At 44.0% G+C, this 20,918-nt stretch overlaps 1 long non-coding RNA gene and 1 pseudogene across 1 annotated transcript; one reads left to right on the forward strand and one right to left on the reverse strand.

Annotated features, from left to right (window-relative positions):
• Positions 1 to 1,152: 1,152 nt before the first annotated feature.
• LOC142875647 (uncharacterized) lies at positions 1,153 to 19,739 on the forward strand. Its single transcript, XR_012922968.1, has 3 exons — positions 1,153 to 1,305; positions 17,175 to 17,370; positions 19,635 to 19,739. It is a non-coding gene; the product is annotated as an uncharacterized LOC142875647 (long non-coding RNA).
• Positions 5,546 to 6,381, reverse strand: LOC105870212 (myb/SANT-like DNA-binding domain-containing protein 3 pseudogene; annotated as a pseudogene).
• Positions 19,740 to 20,918: the final 1,179 nt, after the last annotated feature.

Genomic DNA, 20,918 nt, shown 5'->3' on the forward strand with positions numbered 1-20,918 from the left:
GACTATTATCATGGGAAACAAACTGAAAAGAATAATATTTTAGATCATCCAGGTTGATTTTGTTTTGACTTATGTGCTTAATGATACACAAGTTCAAGTCCACACGGGGTTGTTGGCTATTTCTCCATAAGGCTGTGATTGCCAGCGCTAAGTGTCACCATTTGCTGAAACAGGATGTCCAGACAGACAGAATGGAAGAGGCTGAGTCCAAAGGGCGAGAGAGAGGCCAGCCAGGGCTGGGGACAGATGAAAGAGCTGCCTGGGAAATACTTTTTCACACATTCAATAAGCATGTATGGTGATACTACTGTGAGCAGGTCCCAGATCTACCAAAATTAATTTCTTTTTTTATATTCGAAGGTTATACCTCTCTGGAGAAATGTTTTATGGATTTATTAAATTTAATTTTTTTGTATTTTGAGGTTATGCCTCTCTGAAGAAATGTTTCACCTTATCAGATTTTGTCTCAGTCAACCAAAAACCTCAGGGTCATTGTCATCTCTCCCCCAGTCTCCCATTCCTTGGTAAGATACCCTCAGCTTCTGATCCCCCTTCTCCTCTCCCCTGGATCTGCTGGGGTTCTCTCTCTTTGCCATTCTTCCTGACAGATGATCTGACCCAGAGGTTCAGGTTGCTGCACCACCAAGTTCTCCCATGACCTGGTCTCTCACTCAGCACAGGTTTGACAGGTTAGAGGAGGTCAACTAGCTGCTTCTCTCCCAGCTCTGCTCTCTTATTTAAAAAAAAAAAAAAAAAAAAAGAAAGGCCAGGCACTGTGGCTCACGCCTGTAATCCTAGCACTCTGGGAGGCCGAGGCGGGAGGATCGTTCAAGGTCAGGAGGTCGAAACCAGCCTGAGCAAGAGCGAGACCCCGTCTCTACTAAAAATAGAAAGAAATTAATTGGCCAACTAAAAATATATAGAAAAAAATGAGCCGGGCATGGTGGCGCATGCCTGTAGTCCCAGCTACTCAGGAGGCTGAGGCAGCAGGATCGCTTGAGCCCAGGAGTTGGACTTTGCTGTGAGCTAGGCTGACGCCACAGCACTCTAGCCCAGGCAACAGAGTGAGACTCTGTCTCAAAACACAAATAAAAATAAAAATGAAGGATCCAAGGTATCTAGGCAACCTTGCACATTCTGACTAATTGATGGCATCACAGAATCCTTGGTCAGGCACTAGAATCCCAGAGAGGACACACATCTCTCTTGGCATTTTTGGATGGGAAGCCCCTGAAACACCTGGGGCAATGGAGGGCTAACTTCTCCTCAAAGTTTACTAGGCAAGACCAGCAACCATACAATAAGGTAAACTGTCCTCATGAGAACCCCAAAGACTGTTCCTCTTATGAAGGGTATCTTTCTCTGTATCTAGCTCTGTTGATACTTCCTCCCAGGAGACTTTTGCCCAGAAAGAGCTGATGAATGTAGATTTTATTTAAGAATGAGATTTTCCCCATGCCTCTGTCTCTCCAGAACAAGTGACTTCATTTCCATTTGTCTTTCTTCAGAAATCTTTTCTCTTGGCTGGGGGCGGTGGCTCACACCTGTAATCCTAGCACTCGGGAGACTGAGGCAGGAGGATCACTTGAGGTCAAGAGTTCAAGACCGGCCGGGCGCGGTGGCTCACGCCTGTAATCCTAGCTCTCTGGGAGGCCGAGATGGGCGGATTGCTCAAGGTCAGGAGTTCGAAACCAGCCTGAGCAAGAGCGAGACCTCGTCTCTACTATAAATAGAAAGAAATTAATTGACCAACTAATATATATAGAAAAAATTAGCCGGGCATGGTGGTGCATGCCTGTAGTCCCAGCTACTCGGGAGGCTGAGGCAGGAGAATCGCTTGAGCCCAGGAGTTTGAGGTTGCTGTGAGCTAGGCTGACGCCACGGCACTCACTCTAGCCTGGGCAACAAGTGAGACTCTGTCTCAAAAAAAAAAAAAAAAAAAAAAGAGTTCAAGACCAGCCTGAGTAAGAGCAAAGACCCTGTCTCTACTAAAAATAGAAAAATTAGCTGGGCATTGTGGCTGGGAGCTGAGGCAGAAGGATTGCTTGAGCACAGGAGTTTGAGGTTTCAGTGATCTAGGCTGAAGCAACTGCACTGTACCCAGGGAGACTGAGTGAGACTCTGTCTCAAAAAAAAAAAAAAAGAAAGAAAGATCAAACATCACCTAATGTATAAAAATAAATAAATTTTAAAAATATAAATAAATAAAGAAATCTGGCCAGGCGCAGTGGCTCATGCCTGCAATCCTAGCACACTGGGAGGCTGAGGCGGGTGGATTGCTCAAGATCAGGAGTTCAAAACCAGCCTGAGCACGAGCCAGACCCCGTCTCTACTATAAATAGAAAGAAATTAATTGGCCAACTAATATATATAGAAAAAATTAGCCGGCATGGTGGCACATGCCTGTAGTCGCAGCTACTCGGGAGGCTGAGGCAGAAGGATCGCTTGAGTCCAGGAGTTTGAGGTTGCTGTGAGCTAGGCTGACGCCATGGCACTCTAGCCATGGCAACAGAATGAGACTCTGTCTCAAACAAAAAAGAAAGAAAGAAAGAAAGAAAGAAAGAAAGAAAGAAAGAAAGAAAGAAAGAAAGAAAGAAAGAAACGAATCTTTTCTCTTTTCCCCATTAGCTGGAATGGGCACTCCAGGAGAATAAGGACTGGGTCTCATTCTTTCTACTGTCCCCAGCCTACCACAGTGGCTGGCAGTAGATAGCCATTGGACAGTTCTCTAAATGAAGTAATGAATGAATACTTAAATCAGCACATGAATGAATTATTGCTTTCCTCTGAATCTCTTCATTCTCCTGCCTCCCCCAATAGCACCTAAGCCTTATATATAATCGATACTTTATAAATAATGGTTCGGTGAATGCCAAATCCTGTTGTAGGCACTGACGACCCAAAGAAATACTAATATAAGATACCATTCCTGGCCAGGTGTGGTGGCTCACGCCTGTAATCCTAGCACTCTGGGAGGCCAAGGCGGTCGGATTGCTCGAGGTCAGGAGTTCAAAACCAGCCTGAGCGAGATCCCGTCTCTACTAAAAATAGAAAGAAAATAATTGCCCAACTAAAAATATATATTCAAAAAATTAACCAGGCATGGTGGCGCATGCTTGTAGTCCCAGCTACTTGGGAGGCTGAGGCAGTAGGATCGCTTGAGTCCAGGAGATTGAGGTTGCTGTGAGCTAGGCTGACGCCACGGCACTCACTCTAGCCTGGGCAACAAAGTGATACTCTGTCTCAAAAAAAAAAAGACACCATTTCTGCCCTGTAAGAACTTGTAGGCTAGCAAGGAAAGAATGACATAAATATCTGTCATACAATATGGTGAACAGGAACAAGTTGACGACAGTTCCCGACCATGTCCTACATCCTTTAGATCGGGAACTCTCAACCTTGTAAGTGTGTGTGTGTATGTGTGTGTGCACGTGCCATATAACCCTTGGGCACTCACGTGAAACCTATGGATCCTTTCTCGGAATAATGTTTTTAAATGTATCAAATAATAGGATTACAAAAGAAACCAATGGTATTGAATTACAGTCATTAAAATATTAAAGTGCCAGGTGCATTGGCACATGAAGATTTGCTTGAGGCCAGGAGTTTGCGACCAGCCTGAGCAACATAGGAAAACCCTGTCTCAAAACAAACAAGCAAGCCAAAAATTTAAAGTGGTGCCATAGTAATACATGTACTTTTAAAGTAATGCATCATATAACAAGATCCAGCAGGAACCCAATAACAATCATAATTTTTGATGTTCCCATGAGTGTAAAGAGCATTTTGAGACATTTTCAACAACAGCATAGATATGAAAATATCTGTGGTTTCCTCTGGAGACAAAGTCGCAGATGTTGCTAACACTACTGTGGTTTGTTGCCCACATTCACGATGGAAGGAAATGCTACATTTCAATTAGAGGTTATCAGAAATAAATTTGTCATTTGCTCCCAGAGAGCAAAGTTTATGGACCAACCCTCTTGGGGGTTCCTGGTGCCCAGGCCATTTAGAGATAGCGTCTAAGAAGGCAGAGAGGCAGTGCAGTCCCGACTCAGAACAACGGGTTCAGTTTGGGATTGACCATGTGACTTTGAGCATACTGTTTAAGCTTCCTGAGCTTCCATTTCCTCGTGTGAAAAAGGATAAAAATATAACAGCCTAAAAAAGGTTATGTGAGAACTATACAAGCAAAATATGTGGATATGTGGATGAGCTGTAAACAACTTGTGCCCGTCTTACCATGGGCATGATCAACTCGATATCAACGTTAGGGTTCTTCCAAGCCTACTGCCCAAACGTGGATGGCCAGCGATCCAACTGGAGAGAACAGCCCTTTCTCAAAAAATTATGTTAAATTAATTCATATATCTACTTTTTTATTCACTCCTACAGTTTCATGATACTATCTGGGATCATTTCCCTTCAACAGGAAGAGCTTCATTTAGCATTTCTTGTAATACAACACTGATGATAGTGAATTTGCTCAACTTTTGTTTGTCTGAAAATGTATTTCCTGCCCTTGGTTTTCAAGAATATAGAGTTCTAGTTTGGCAGAGTTTTCCCCACTAGTATTTTAAGAATGTCATTTCATTTTCTTCTCACTTCCATAATTTCAGTGAGAAAATCAGTCATCATTCTTATTATTGTTTTCCTGAAAGTAATGTGTTTTTTTCTTTCTTTCTTTTTTTCTTCTGGCTGGTTTTTTTTTTTCAAGTCTTTTTTTAATAAAACAAACATAACAGAATGTGGAAATCTAAATGAACATTTCTCCTTCAAAGTAGTCACATCCTTAGTTCCAACAAAGCTACCATTGTTGGAGGCATTATTCAGAACTCCTCTTTGGGGAAAGGGCTTCAAAGGCAGTTTATGAGCCACATTAGAAAATATCCTCCTAAAAAAAAAAAGCAATAATATTACAGAACACATTCTTAAAAAAATAAATAAATAAATAAAATAAAAAATATCCTCCTATATGTTGGGCTGTTTAAAAACAGAAAACCCACACTCAGAGGATAACACCAAAAAAATAGAAAAGCCACTGCAGTTCTCACAGAGGTTCCCTAAAGACCTCTAGCAAGTTCTGAGCAACAGCCTCACTACTGGAGAAACCCGTGGCCTCCCAGGACAGCCAGTTTCAATGGAAGGGCATTCATTTGATGGAAAAGTTCTGCTGTTTAAAAAAAAGAAAGAAAATAGAAAAGAAAAAAAGCAGCCAAACTCCTTTATAGTCACACTTGCATTTGATTAAAAAAAAATACAACAATAACACTCACACATGGTTCTTGTATGAACTCTAATTAAGAGACATTACATTCAGAATTATAGCACTCAGCGATAATTTTCAGAAGACTATAACAGGTTCTTTGCCACTTAAGGGGTACACAGGGTGCAGCTGTTTACCTGAATGTATTCTTAAATAAGTGACTACTACCACTCTAATGTTCCTAGTCGCAGCTCTGTTACAGGTTACTGACCACAAGTTCATGTTCCGGACTTTCTTTGCCAACACAGATTAATTACAAGAGAGCCACCCCCAAAGTTCTTAGGGTGAATTGGGAAAGGGCCAGTTAGATGAGGAAACAGGCCATTCCTTGGTAAAACTTTGTAGTTTTCTTTCCCAATACATCTTCTTTTTATTGAGAACTTCCATTTCTATCCTGTGTTCCTCCTCTGCCATCTCACACGCTCGCTCTATCTGCTGGATTTTGGCCACATGCACCTCATTCATTTGTATCAGTTGCAGTTGTAAAGATGGACATTTGTTGCTGGTGTTCTTCCTCATGCATCTTTTTTAAAGCACCTCCCTGAGAGGTTTTGCTCCTGTAGTTTTTAGTGGCTGTTACTCTGACAGCTGAACACGAGGGGTTCAGGTTGAGAGGTCCCCTCGCATACTGGAAAATGTATGAACTCTTTCTCATCATCGCACAGTTCTCTGTTTGAAACAGCAAATGATTCTTGGGCTGCAGCATCAGGGTGGTATTCGGGCTCTTCCTGGGGAGGACTCTGCAGGAAGTAGAGCTGCTCCTGGCTGCATGTTGGCAATCTTCTCCTTCCCCGACACGTGGGTACTCAGAAGTGGGCCGACACTCCGTTCTACTTTCTCTCCTCCTTTCATGGGCCATAATTTTTTTGGCCCGAGCCTTGATGTTCTCCCAGCAGTTCTTCAGCTGTTTGAAGTACCGCAGCCATACGCTCGGCCGAGAGTCGTATGCGTGGGCAAGCGCTGGCCAGGGACGCTGCTTGAAGGCAACAGTTCCCACGCACATCGCTTTTCTTACATTCCATCACCTATTTGTACTTTTCTACTAAAGCACGCAAAATGCTCTTTTCCAACTCTGAGAAGTATTTGGCAGGTTTTATAATTTCGTTGTTTTGCATTTTCCACTATATTTCTCCTGGCCGTTAGCCATGCCAATGCCATCGCGGCGCGCGGGCGCCGGGCCTGCAGAGCGAGGGTGGCAGCGGCTCGGCCCGGACGCCGCCGTGCAGGCCCGCGGGCCCCCTAGCTTTAGTTTTCAGCAATTTAATTATGATGTGCTTGGGTGCGATTTTGTTTTACTTTGTTTTGTTTATTCTGCCTGGGGTTTGCTGAGAGCTTTTTGAATCTGTGGTTAATGTTTTTTATTGGTTTTTGAAAATTCCTGTCTTATGCCCCATTATTTCTCTTCTCTCATTCTGGAGCTCCAATATACATATGTTAGACCATTTTATCACGTCTCACATCTCTCTCAGGTTGTTTTATTTTTATTATTTTTTTCCCTGTGCTTCAGTTTCCATAACTTCTTTTTGTGGGGGGAGGGGCAGAGTCTTGCTCTGTCACCCTGGGTGGAGTACTGTGGCGTCATTGTAACTCACTGTAATGTCAAACTCCTGGGCTCAAGCAATCCTCTTGTCTCAGCCTCCAGAGTATCTGGGACTACAGGCCTCTGCCACAGTGCCTGGTTAACTTTTTGTGTATTTTTTTTTAATAGAGATGGGGTCTTGCTCTTGCTCAGGCTTGTCTCAAACTCCTGAGCTCAAACAATCCTCTTGTCTCAGCCTCCCAGAGTGCTAGGATTATAGGTGTGAGCCACCGTGTTTAGCCTGCATAGTTTCTTTCTTTCTTTCTTTTTTTTTTTTTTTTTGAGACAGAGTCTCACTCTTTGCCCAGGGTAGAGTGTCATGGCGTCAGCCTAGCTCACAGCAACCTCAAACTCCTGGGATTAAGCAATCCTCCTCCCTCAGGCTCCAAGTAGCTGGGACTATAGGTACGCACCACTGTGCCCAGCTAATTTTTTCTATTTTGGGTTGTTTTGGCTAATTTCTTCCTATTTATAGTAGAGATGGGGTCTCACTCTTGCTCAGGCTGGTCTCAAACTCCTGAACTCACCAATCCTCCCGCCTCAGCCTCCCAGAATGCTAGGATTATAGGCGTGAGCGACCCTACTTGGCCTAATTTGTCTTTTTATTATTAACTTCTAACTTAATTGTGTGTTGATCTATGGTCTATATCAGGGATTAGAAAACTATTTATGTAAAGGGCTAGACAATAAGTCCTTTAGGCTCTGTGGACCATATGGTCTGTACCATTATAGTACCAGAAGCAGCCATAGACAATATGTAAAATGAATGGGTATGTCTGTGTTCTAATAAAACTTTATTTATAAAAATAGGTGGCAAGCTGAATTTGTCCTATAGTTCATCATTTGCCAACCCCATCATTTGTCTAAATTATATTAATTACTTATAAATGTATTAGGGCTTGCTTTATAAATATGCTTGCTTTGAAATTCAAGTGTGTTTCATGTGCACTTGAAAAGAATACATAATCTCTGTTAAAGAATTATCTCTGTGTATCTATTAGATTAAACTTGTTAATTTTGTTATTCAAATTTTTATATCTTAGTTGATTTTGTTTGTTTGTTTGCTTGACCTAACAACACAGAGAAATATGTTTACTCATGTTGTGGATTTGTCAGATTCTTTCTATAGGTCTATTTTTGCTTTAAATATGTAGAGGCTAATTTATTAGAATTTTAACATCTCAAAGATAATTTTTAAATAATTACAATTATTTAATTATTATATAATTGATATCTTAATAAATAATTATGAAATTATTTACTAATTTAAATTATTAATTAATCATTATTTATTGTGATAATTATTTATAATTATAATTGTTATAATTATGTATAATTATGTGGAATGGAGGTGGAGGGTTGGTAGATATACCTTCTCTCAAAGAAGACAAATATTTTAGCATGCTTTTACATACTTTAGTGTCTCCTACCTCTGTAGCCCGTTACGTGGACACTGTCTAGAATTTTAGTTCTGTGTTATTATTGGTAAACTTTCACTTATTTGACTTTCTTCAAAACATTTTGGAATGCCTTTATATGTGGGAACTGAGGATTTTTTATGACCGAAAATATTTTTATTATAACCTCATATTTGAAAGATAATTTTGCTGGATATAAAATTCTAGAATCAAGGATCCTTTCCTTCTATTCATTAAATATAATAATATAATGTTACTGCATTGTTTTCTTTTTCTTTTCTTTTCTTTTTTTTTTTTTTTTTTTTTTTTTTTTGAGACAGTCTCACTCTATCGCCCTGGCTAGAGTGCCCTGGTGTCAGCCTAGCTCACAGCAACCTCAAACTCCTGGGCTCAAGCAATCCTCCTGCCTCAGCCTCCTGAGTAGCTGGGACTACAGGCATGTGCCACCATGCCTGGCTAATTTTTTTCTATATATTTTTAGCTCTCCAAGTAATTTCTTTCTATGTTTTAGTAGAGACAGGGTCTTGCTCTTGCTCAGGCTGGTTTCGAACTCCTGAGCTCAAACAATCCGTCCGCCTCAGTCTCCCAGAGTGCTAGGATTACCGGTGAGAGGCACCACCTGGCTCCACATTGTTTTCTTACAATCATTGTTGCTAAGAAAGTCTAATGTTGAGAAGTCTAATGTCTCATTCTTGTTCCTTTTTGAGTAATCTGCTCTGTTTCTCTAGAAGCATTTAGAATTTTCTCTTTGTTTTATCTATAATAGTCAATAATGTAGGGTGAATTTTCCCTATATCTCTTGTTACTTCTCTATGCCTTTTCAATCTGAGACCTTCTGTTTTTACTTAATTATAGGAAACATATCTGCTTTTTATTCAAATATTTTCTTTTTTTTTTTTTTTTTTTTGAGACAGAGTCTCACTTTGTTGCCCAGGCTAGAGTGAGTGCCATGGCGTCAGCCTAGCTCACAGCAACCTCAATCTCCTGGGCTCAAGCAATCCTCCTGCCTCAGCCTCCTGAGTAGCTGGGACTATAGGCATGCGCCACCATGCCCGGCTAATTTTTTCTATATATATTAGTTGGCCAATTAATTTCTTTCTATTTATAGTAGAGACGGAGTCTCGCTCTTGCTCAGGCTGGTTGCAAACTCCTGACCTTGAGCAATTCGCCTGCCTCAGCCTCCCAAGTGCTAGGATTATAGGCATGAGCCACCGTGCCCGGCCTATTCAAATATTTTCAACTCTATTTTTATTTCCTCTCTTTCTAGAACTCCTATTATTCAGGTGCTGGCACTTCTACTTCTATCCTTCATATTGTTTAACTTTCCTATTTTCTGTTTATTTTTCTTTCTCTGCTGCTTACTGGGAAAGTTCATCCATCTGATCTTCCAAATTCAGCAATTCATTTTTCAGCTATATCTATTCTAACGGATGCCGCTCAACTATTATGCCTTTGGCCTTCTATTTTCTAAACAGTGTCTTTCAAATAACAAAAGTTTTTAATTTTGAAGAAGTTCCTTCGCCTAAGCTTCTATTATCTTATTTTTTTAACTATCTATATTGTGTTTCATATGTAATATCCTAGTTTTTTAAATGATTTCATGTCTTTGTTCATGTTCTTATTTTCTTCCTTATTTCATTAAGTATATGTATCATTCTTATTTTATCCTGGGTCTGCCTGCTCTAATATTTCTGCTTCGGATAGTATGTGTTGCCCAATTTGTTGATATTCTTTTCAAGTAGTTTTATTTCTCAAATGTCTAGTTAGTTTTGCACTGTGGATTTATATTTACCTAAGGGTTAACCACTACTCTATCTTGAAATGTGTATTTGGTCAGGGCCTAAGGCTAGACCAGTCTGAGTCAGTCCTAGTGAGTTCAGTGAGAGAGGGGAGAGGCAGAACTCTAGGGGGGAGGAGTCCTGGGCACCCCAAATCCTCATAGGCTCTCTTGTTAGCCCCAACCATCTTCCTTGATCAGAGTTTTAGGGTTTGGCTTTTAACCTCTCAGAGAGAAGCAATCACTCGGGTTTCCATCTACCACCCCTGGGGGGATGGATGAGTGAGTGTCCAAGGTTGGCCAAGCCCGATCTGCATTTCCAGCTCTTTACCCATGCAGAGTTTATGCCTGGATCTTACCCCATGGACACCTGTACTGGGCCCTGAGGTGTTCCTGCCACCAGTGAGGGGGCAGGGAGTGACTGTCTCAGGTTACATGTAGGGAGGGGCAGGGGCAGATTTTAACCTCTTCTCTAACCTTGACCATTTCTCACCTACAAAAACAGCCATTCCAGATGATGCAATTGATACACATGGATAAGGTTGTTTTTGTCCCTGGTGGTGCTAATAAAAATGGGTTTCTATCTTACACATTATTCTTAATCTAGCTTTTTTGGCTTCACACTACATCATGGGTAACCACTGTGATTTATGTTACTTTTTTGTACTTTTGTAGCTCCTTATAAGTCTAAATAAAATACTACTTGTGGCCAGGCGTGGTGGCTCACGCCTGTAATCCTAGCACTCTAGGAGGCCAAGGCGGGCAAATCGCTCAAGGTTAGGAGTTTGAAACCAGCCTGAGCAAGAGCCAGACCCCGTCTCTACTAAAAAGTAGAAAGAAATTAATTGGCCAACTAAAAATATATAGAAAAAATTAGCTGGGCATGGTGGCACATGCCTGTAGTCCCAGATACTTGGGAGGCTGAGGCAGGAGGATTGCTTGAGCCCAGGACTTTGAGGTTGCTGTGAGCTAGGTTGATGCCACGGCACTCTAGTCCGGGCAACGGAGTGAGACTCTGACCCCAAAAAAAAAAACAAAAAAAACATAAAATACTATTTGCCAGATACCCCAGCTGATAAAAACTGTTTCATAGAGAACTATGGAGGAATAAGAGACAGGGCTGGGCACAAAACTAAATTTGATGGTCAGATTAGGGCTGAGGGGGCAAAGGAAATGAGACTGACATTTCCCAGGGAAACTGACAGCTCAGTCAACATTCCAGTTCTAATCCATCTTCTTGGAATCACCTTGCCATTTTCTCTGACACCCAAAGCGCTTGCTATAAAGCACCTAACTGCTCACACTGCAGCTGCCTGGCTTGCTTTTCTTGGATATATGCGTATTTTTAATCTGCGTTTTGTCTACGAAGCTTTTTGAGGGCTGGTTCCACTCTGCCCACGCCGCACTCACCCATGCCCGTTCCCTGCGGCGGCTGGTACATAGAAAGCACTATGGATCAAATTGAAAATCCATCGCTCCTCTCGGAGGGAGCGATGCGGTCAGTCGCTGGGCCCCGGATCCTAGTCTGTCTAGATTTCTGAGTCTGCTTGCGAGGTCAGGAAATGCATCGGGGGTGAGGACAAGGGTGGACCATCCTGGGAATGACGCTTGGATCTGAACTGTTGGACAGCGTCTGGAGTTTTGCACAAAAGAGAATTGAATTGTGGATGAGCCGGGAGGTTATTGTGATAGCCCTGGTGCCCTGCGGCCTCCAGCGGCTGGAACCCTGTGGGAGCACATAGCTGGCATTTTTTTGCTTGAGATTAGGAAGTCTTTTGCTTCCTCTGTGACCCGCTTGAATTCAATGGACTTTTGTGGTAAGATGAAATCTTTTTTTTTTTTTTTTTCTTTTTGGTAAAAATGAAACAGAGATTTGGCTTGGGTTGTTACGAGATGGTGGGCAGATGAGCTCCCTCTCCGGTGTTTGGCGGGAAGCCAATTTAAGAGCATGTGGTCACATTTTTGTCCGGCGTCATCAGGAGCGTAGAGAAGCTGTGATTCCAGCTTCAGAGGAGTGGCTTTTATTGTGGTGTGACTCTCCAAAGACCATCTGTATGCAGGAAGTGTCAGAACCCCATTTCATAGTAAGTTTCTCTTGTTCGGTGCTGTTATCACTCAGGGGTTGGTGCCATCTCCAGATGGTGGTGTCCCCAAGAGCCTTCGTGGGCCTGGAGGGTGCTTGTTGATGGTGGTGGGACGCCCAGGCTGAGAGGCAGGTCAGAATTTAACAGAAGGGTTAACAGAATGTATGAATGAACATACAATTGGTTGAATGTGACGCAGAACCTCAGAACGACACGACAAACACATTCGTCCAGAAACTAAGTAGATCTTGGGCTGTGAAGTAGTTAATACTTGTGTAAAGTAGCAATAGTTACTGCGTTGTGGGTTGTGTTGTGTTTCTTCCTGGACTTTAGTCTGGCTGTCTCTGAAATGGGCTGTTCATCTCTCTGCCCTCTTCCTCGAGCCATGAAGGACATGGGGACAGCTTGCAAGCTCAAGTGTGAAAGAGAATTTAAGCTGTTCCTTTGTACTCAGCCACATTTAGTTTTCTCTGAGTTGGGTCTTGTGTTCGCAAATTCTTTGATGTGAAACTTGTCCAGGGTTGACTTAGGTTTCTCGATTTGGGGAAGAAACTGTGTAGTGCTCAATTGCAGGTAGACCGCGGAGGCTGGACTGGGTTTGGATGGAGTTTTAGGATGTATGGAATGGTTACATGAACGTATGAATGAACATACAATTGGTTGAATATGATGCGGAACCTCAGATTGACATAAGAAACACATTCCTCCAGAAACTAAGTAGATCTTGGGCTGTGAAGTAGTTAATACTCATGAAAAGTAGCAATCGTTTAAATATGTGGTCCAAAAATTTCCTCCTAACCCGCCAAGTCATGAATGTACGACTTAAGAGAAATCACATGGAAGAGGCATCAGTGACTTAGAGAACACAGGAGACTTGGGTCAGAGTTAGGAGTAAGGACTTTGTGATCTTTACTTAATCCTTTCCAGAATGTGGACCAGTCTACAAAGCCACCCACCCATCAGCTTGCCCAGCTGAAGGGCATGTGTGACTGAAGAGTCTATCACCTTCACTCTTGCCATAATAAAAGCATTTATGAGTCTAGGATCTTCTCTTATACTTTGCATGGTCGGTGATTGTGTCTAAGAACCACAAATAAGCATGATTGTCAGCCTTGGGCAGAGGTGAGGAAGAGACGAGAGGGTTTACCTACAGGAATCCAGACAACTAAGGCCAACGGAAGGAAGTCAGATTCCCTCTCTGACTTAACAAGCCACTGGTGGAAAATGTTGCTTTGAAGAGCGAGGTATTGCCAATCTGGCTCTTGTCTGGGTGGGTGCTATAGTCTGAGTGTTTGTGTCCTCCACAAATTCACACACTGAAACCTAATGAGATGGTATTAGAAGGTGGGGCTTTGGGGTCATAAAAAGCAGCTGTCAAGAATGAGATTCGTGCCCTTATAAAAGAGAACTCAGAGAGCTTGTTTGCTCATCTGCAATGTGAGGACATAGCAAGAAGTTGTTGCCTATGAAAAATGAGCCCTAACCAGACACCAGATCTGCCAGTGACTTAATTGTGGGCTTTGCAGCCTCCTGAACTGTGAGCTATAAAGTTCTGTGGTTTAAAAGTTAGTTACCCAGCCTGTGGTTATTTGTTATAGCAGCCTGAGTGGACTAAGACTGAGGTGAGAGGGGGATACGATGGGGTAGGTTCCTTCCAGTCCTCACATAATAAGCCTTTGCCTCCTGGAGTCTCATCCCCTGAGAAACTAATGTCTGAGTTGCTGAAATCCTTGCATTGTATCCCCTACCCACCCCCAACCAACAGCTTGTCCTATTTCTTTCTACGGCAACAGAGCTTCTCTCAGAATATCATTTCTGAATCCTCTTCCATTTGCAGAGCATGAGAGTGAATTGTACTTTTAATGAGCGAACCCGCTTGACTGTAGGCATCTAGAACATTGTTCTCAAACTTTGGCATGCTGCAGAATCACGAGGAGGGTTCGTTAAAACACAGATTCTTGGTTCCATCCCAGAGTTTCCAATGCAGTAGGTCTGGTGCAGGGCCTGAGCATGTGCACGTCTAACAAGTTCTCAGCTAATGCTGTTGCCACTGGTGCAGGGACCACACTTTGAGAACCACCCTCTCGAGGACAGAGACCAAGCAGAGACCACTCTCAGTTAAGTCCCACATCTGAAAGGGGTGGATTAATAAGTACCAGGGCATGTTGTCCTCCTCTTCCTCCTTCCCTTTCTCTTCCTCATCTTACTCTTTGATCAAGGCTTCCCTGGTCCCTGCCTCAGAGGGCTCCAAAGGAGACCCTGACCCAGACCAGCATTTCCCAGATCCCAAGTCACTTCCTTCCATGAGCCCCAGGATTAAGTCTCATGGTTCCCTATATTTCTCTGTCATGGTCGCTACATGGTTTGCAACTGCAATTCATGTGATTTCTTAATTAATCTTTCTCTCCTCCAGAGACTGTAAACTCCATGAGGACAGGATTTAAGAATAGTAGGAAAGAGGGGAGGTGTTTGGGTAGGAAATGGTGGTGAGTTACCCCGGGGATTGTGCACAATAAAAGAGAGTGAGGGGCGGGGCGCAGTGGCTCATGCTTGTAATCCTAGCACCCTGGGAGCCCAAGGCAGGCGCTCAAGGTCAGGAGTTGGAGACCAGCCTGAACAAGAACGAGACCCTGTCTCTACTAAAATTAGAAAGAAATTAATTGGCCAACTAAAAAATATTATAGAAAAAATTAGCCGGGCATGGTGGTGCATGCCTATAGTCCCAGCTACTCCGGAGGCTGAGGCAGGAGGATCGCTTGAGCCCAGGAGTTTGAGGTTGCTGTGAGCTAGCCTGACACCACTGCACTCTAGCCCCGGGCAACAGAGTGAGACTCTGTCTCAAAAAAAAAAAAAAAAAAAAAAAAGCGAGTGAAGCCATGGTACCTCATACTTATAATCCCACACTTTGGAAGGCCAAGGCTGTAGGACTGCTTGAGGCCAGGAGTTTGAGACCAGTCTAGGCAACACAGTGAGACACTGTCTCTACAGAAAATAGAAAAATTAGCCAGGTGTGGTGGCACATACCTGTAGTGCCAGCTACTTGGGAGGCTGAGGCAGGAGGATCACTTGAGCTCAGGAGTTTGAGGTTGCAGTGAGCTACTATGACACCACTGCACGACAGCCTAGGTGACAGAGTGAGACCCTGTCTCACAAAATAAAATAAATAAATAAATAAAAGAGAGTGAAAGAATGATGAAGGTGGCCTGGGACATTCATTAAAACTTTTGGCTGCCAAGTCTACCCAGCTCTCTTCCGTACCAGCCAGAGATTTGCCTGCTCTATTGCATCCGGCAGCCTGGGCATTTCATTTCTTCACAGATTTTAAAACCAGAGTTGGTTGTTTTTTTGTTGTTGTTTCTTTTTGGGTTTTCTTGAGACAGTCTCACTCTATCCCTCTGGTAGAGTGCAGTGGCATCATCATAGCTCTCAGCAACCTCTAACTCCTGGGCTCAAGCGATCTTCCTGCCTCAGCCTCCCGAGTAGCTGCGACTACAGGCGAGCTTATTTTTCTATTTTTAGTAGAGATAGGGTCTTGATCTTGCTCAGGCTGGTTTTGACCTCCTGACCTTGAACGATCCTCCCGCCTCGGCCTCGCAGAGTGCTAGGATTACAGACGTGAGTCACCTTGCACGGCCCTGTGTTGGTTTTATTAGCTCTGAGCTATTTATTAATATCAACACCAGCTCTAAGCCTCAGCTATAGCACCTATAAATAAAGAGTCACGTGACCAGGGATGAAGACACCTGAGTTGGAAACCTAGCTCTATGCTGCTGCTTTCAGGCTGATTATTTGGAATGATCATACGAAGGATAAAAATTTGAGAGTAAAGACCTAAGGAAAAGCCTATTTAAAACCCTCTGTGTATTCACGGATGTTTGACTCTTTTGTCATTGACCCAATTTTGGTATTGGCTATCGAAAGGTTGTATTTTTATCAACAATTGATTTGTCCAGGCCGGGCGAGGCGGCTCACGCCTGTAATCCTAGCACTCTGGGAGGCTGAGGCAGGAGGATTGCTCGAGGTCAGGAGTTTGAAACCAGCCTGAGCAAGAGCGAGACCCCGTCTCTACTATAAATAGAAAGAAATTAATTGGCCAACTAATATATATATAAAAAAATTAGGCAGGCATGGTGGTGCATGCCTGTAGTCCCAGCTACTTGGGAGGCTGAGGCAGAAGGATCTCTTGAGCCCAGGAGTTTGAGGTTGCTGTGAGCTAGGCTGACGCCACGGCACTCACTCTAGCCCGGACAACAAAGCGAGACTCTGTCTCAAAATAAATAAATAAATAAAATAAAATCATTCTTCTTGTCTCACAAAGGCATGCCTATTTTAGAGACAACCTGACAATGTCCTTGGGAAGCGGCCTTCAATTTCTTGGTATCTGAATTTTTGTAGGTTTTGATGCTGTTATTGCTGTTTATTTATTCAATGTAATTTCACACGTGGGTTTCTTGACAAATTGCATTTCATGGTGATTGCAACTTGCCTAGTATGACATAAAACACCACAGTCATAAAGCCTTTACATTGCAGGTAGATTAAATAAAGTTGGCCACACACCTTAAAAACAAAGAAACAAACAAAAACAAAAACAAACCCAGCTCTGCTACTGCTGCGTTTCCATGAATTTGTGAATTAATTTCTCTGAGCTTTGGCTTCCCTGTGCCGAAATGGTTTCTACTTCCTGATGCTGTTGGGAAGCTTCCAGAAATCAATGCCCGAGAAGTCCTTAGCACAGTGCCGGGCACACATGAGGGCTCAATGCACATGAGCTGCCCTTGTCATCACTATCTTCAATGTCATCGTCCTCCTCACCATTGTCACCATTTCTGTCCCCCAACCCCAGGTTTCTGTGAGGTTCTGGTGGGACAAAGAACTCATAAACATATAAAGCACTGTCTGAACGGCAGGGGTCCCCAAGCGCCCCAGCCCATGCCCGCAAGGCCTGGGCCCTTCCTTCCACAGGAAGCTGGTGCAGGCTATACCCCTTCCAGTCCTCGGGTGACTCTTATTTTATGACAAATGCGTCTTTTGTCTCTTTCTGTTCTTAGGACTCTGACTAACCAACTAAAGCACCATTACCCAGAGCATTGTTCCCGAGTAAGAAAAGAGCCCAAACACCCACCCACACCTGCTTTGTGCCAAGAATCTGCAGTCGGGTTGCAAGGACAGCATATGTTGTCCTTTTGGAAAAACGAGAATGAGTCCAAGTGAAAAGCCAGTGGAGATGTCTCAAGTAGTCCCAAGGCAAGTGGGTGGGAGGGTGGCCTGGGCTGTGGCCGTCTCGCTTCTCTTGCACCAGACCCTCTCTGGCCTTTTGCATTAAGTAGCTTCCTGTTTTTCTCTGCAAAATAAGATGAATAAAGAGATACTCAAGTCCCAGGATCTCAAAGGGTAGACCCTGGAGTTTATTTATTTATTTTGAGACAGAGTCTCACTGTGTTGCCTGGGCTAGAGTGCTGAGGCGTCAGCCTAGCTCACAGCAACCTCAAACTCCTAGGCTCAAGCAATCCTTCTGCCTCAGCCTCCCAAGTAGCTGGGACTACAGGCATGCGCCACCATGCCCGGCTAATTTTTTCTATATAAGTTTAGCTGGCCAATTAATTTCTTTCTATTTTTTTTTTTTTTTTTTTTGAGACAGAGTCTCCCTTTGTTGCCCAGGCTAGAGTGAGGGCCATGGCATCAGCCTAGCTCACAGTAGCTGGGACTACAGGCATGGGCCACCATGCCCAGCTAATTTTTTCTATATATATTAGTTGGCCAACTAATTTCTTTCTATTTCTAGTAGAGACTGGGTCTCGCTCTTGCTTAAACTGGTTTCAAACTCCTGACCTCGAGCAATCCGCCCGCCTCGGCCTCCCAGAGTGCTAAGATTACAGGCGTGAGCCACCGTGCCCGGCCTAATTTCTTTCTATTTTTAGTAGAGACAGGGTCTTGCTCTTCCTCAGGCTGGTTTCAAACTCCTGAGCTCGAGTGATCCTTCTGCCTCGGCCTCCCAGGGAACTAGGATTACAGGTGTGAGCTACCGCACCTGGCTAACCCTGTAGTTTAAACCCACTTATTTTACAGAAGAGGCTCAGAGAGGCAAACACTTGACCAAGGATGCACAGTATTTATAACTGAGCCAAAACTCACTACAGCTAAGTCTTGGGGTTTGTAGATGGCTAATGTCATCTATATTTTTTTCTAAAAAAATGCTGTGCTGATGCTGGCAAATGCTGTGCTGATATTCACCATGGCTTGATAAGTTGTGAAATGCCTCTCTCCCCTGAGTACTCATTTGCCCTTCTCTGTTAACTTCAGTTAATGCTATGCTATAAAGGTAGGTTGTTACGTAGCTCTCCCAGAGTCAGAGCTGTTAAGTGGCCAAGTAGGGCTTCAAAGCAAGCAGCGCGGCCCCAGCACCCATGCACCTAGCCTGCAGGCTGTCTTGGAAACCTACTTTTTTGGCTGGGCGTGATGGCTCACGCCTGCAATCCTAGCTCTCTGGGAGGCAGAGGTGGGCGGATTGCTCAAGGTCAGGAGTTTGAAACCAACCTGAGCAAGAGCGAGACCCCATCTCTACTATAAATAGAAAGAAATTAATTGGCCAAATAATATATATAGAAAAAAAAAAGTAGCCAGGCACGGTGGCGCATGCCTGTAGTCCCAGATACTCAGGAGGCTGAGGCAGAAGGATCTCTTGAGCCCAGAAGTCTGAGGTTGCTGTGAGCTAGGCTGACGCCACAGGACTCACTCTAGCCTGGGCAACAAAGCCAGACTCTGTCTCAAAAAGAAGAAACCTACTTTTTTTTTTAAATAGAGATGGGGTTCTCACTCTTGTTCAGGCTGGTCTCAAACTCCTGACCTCAAGTGATCCTCCCGCCTCGGCCTCCCAGAGTGCTAGGATTGTAGGCATGAGCCACCATGCCCAGCTAATTTTTCTACTTTTTATAGAAACAGGGGTCTTGCTATGTTGCTCAGGGTAGTCTTGAACTTCTGGCCTCAAGTGATCCTCCCACCTCAGCCTGACAAAGTGCTAGGATTACAGGCGTGAGCCACCACCATGTGATTTTAATTTTTAAACTACTTACCTATCTTTTATGACTTCCTTTTTTAATGATTATGCTTTTATAATCAGAAAAATAAATTTTATCCTTAGATACTCCCAACCCTATTTAGATTAGACAGATGCGGAAAAGAGTGGGACAGTGACACAGAGCCCACTTCTGAAAGTTTGGCCTTTTGAGGATGTCTTGGCTAATCTCCATCTCTGTCAGTTCTCCTCCCCCGGGCATGGCCTTCTTCAGACCTGGTCCTAGCACAGGAGTTGCAGCTGGAGATGAGGCACCACCTCTAAACAGACCTCCAGGGAATTTCTTGCCTGAAATTTTATGACATTTTACCTGGGTTCATGGATCCTTCTAGAACGTCCCTGGCCCTCAGTATCACAGTGGATAGCCTCCTGATCAGTGAGAAATGAGGCTGCAGAGACCCAGGCCCTGCCTCATTTGAACTTTGCCTTTCTCCAGGCGTTGGAGCCCCCCTTGCTGAGTGTAGAAGAGAACAAGAAAGAAGAGAATAAATAAGGACCGACTGCCGAAAGGGCCCTCCCACCATGGGTCAGAACTGCCAGCGATCGGTAAGCTTGTCCCTAGGGTTTCTCTAGCTTCTCAGAAGGGCCACATGCACCACAGACTGCTCAGCCCCCTGTCCCTGGGAGGGTGTTATAGTGGGGTCTATCTAAAGGAGGGAAAACTGAGACCAAGAGCGTGGCAGGAGTGTGTCACCAGGCAAGGCAGGATCCGGCCTCTATCACTCAGTGCAGGTTCATTTGCACCTGGGGCCACTTAGGTGTTGACCACAGGAAGCCCAGGGGATCAGTCACTTAGCCCCAGGTTAGTCGCTTCTTAGACAGTTGTGCTGTGACGTGCATGTGTGCTATAAACAGGAGTTTGGCTTTTTCTTTCTAAGAGAATCCCCCTCTGGCCAAATTTTATGTTGTCATGTAAAAGCAGAAGCCCACTCTTACATTTTGGAGACAGCTTTGCTTCTCCCCCAGGATGTTGAAATAAACCCTGGAAAACATTTATAGGACAAATGATGTTCTTCCGAGAAGCTAACTCATTTAAATTAGTCTGTGCTGCAGATGGGCCCCCTGGAGCAAGGACTACAGCTGCTTCCTTTCCACAGTTTGGGAAACTGAGGCATAGTGTTGTGTTGTTGTTTTCTTTTTAAATCTCAATGCCCTGTGGCCCAGAACCCTCTGAGCTGCGTTTTGGTCACTGCAGTGGCCTGGCCTGTTTTTTTGGTGAAGGCTTTCCCCTGGTCAGCCCTTGGGTGACAAATGAATCCCTGATTAGCGTCCGAAAGTGGAGCATGCAAACTCAACGAGCCGCTTTCCGATAGAGGTGAGGGACAGGGGCACACCTGGGCGGGCATCTTTCAGTCCTGCAGGAGTGGCTCACAATGACCTCGTCATCATCTCAGGAGGGCTTTGCAGAGTCCAGTCCAGACACAGCTACCTTGCAGGGTTTTGAGAGAATCAGACTCCATCCTGCTTTTAAGGGGAAGCTCTCAGTCTCACTCTCATTTGTGGAACCTGAGGTGCCTGCTTGGTTTGCAGGGGGCAGTGGAGGTCACTCAATCCATAAATCTGAAGACTCCCCGTGGCTGCTGGGCCCCTTAGACCTTTTCTTTTTCTTGTCCTTCACCCCTCAACCAGGGCAAAAAAGTCGTGCCTGCTCTGGGCAAGGAGGAACACTTCCAAACCAGGACATTTTGTTTGGGATGTCATTGCCACCTCTCACAGTCCC

This window comes from Microcebus murinus, chromosome 14 (genome assembly GCF_040939455.1).
Source record: "Microcebus murinus isolate Inina chromosome 14, M.murinus_Inina_mat1.0, whole genome shotgun sequence".
Classification (NCBI taxonomy): domain Eukaryota; kingdom Metazoa; phylum Chordata; class Mammalia; order Primates; family Cheirogaleidae; genus Microcebus; species Microcebus murinus.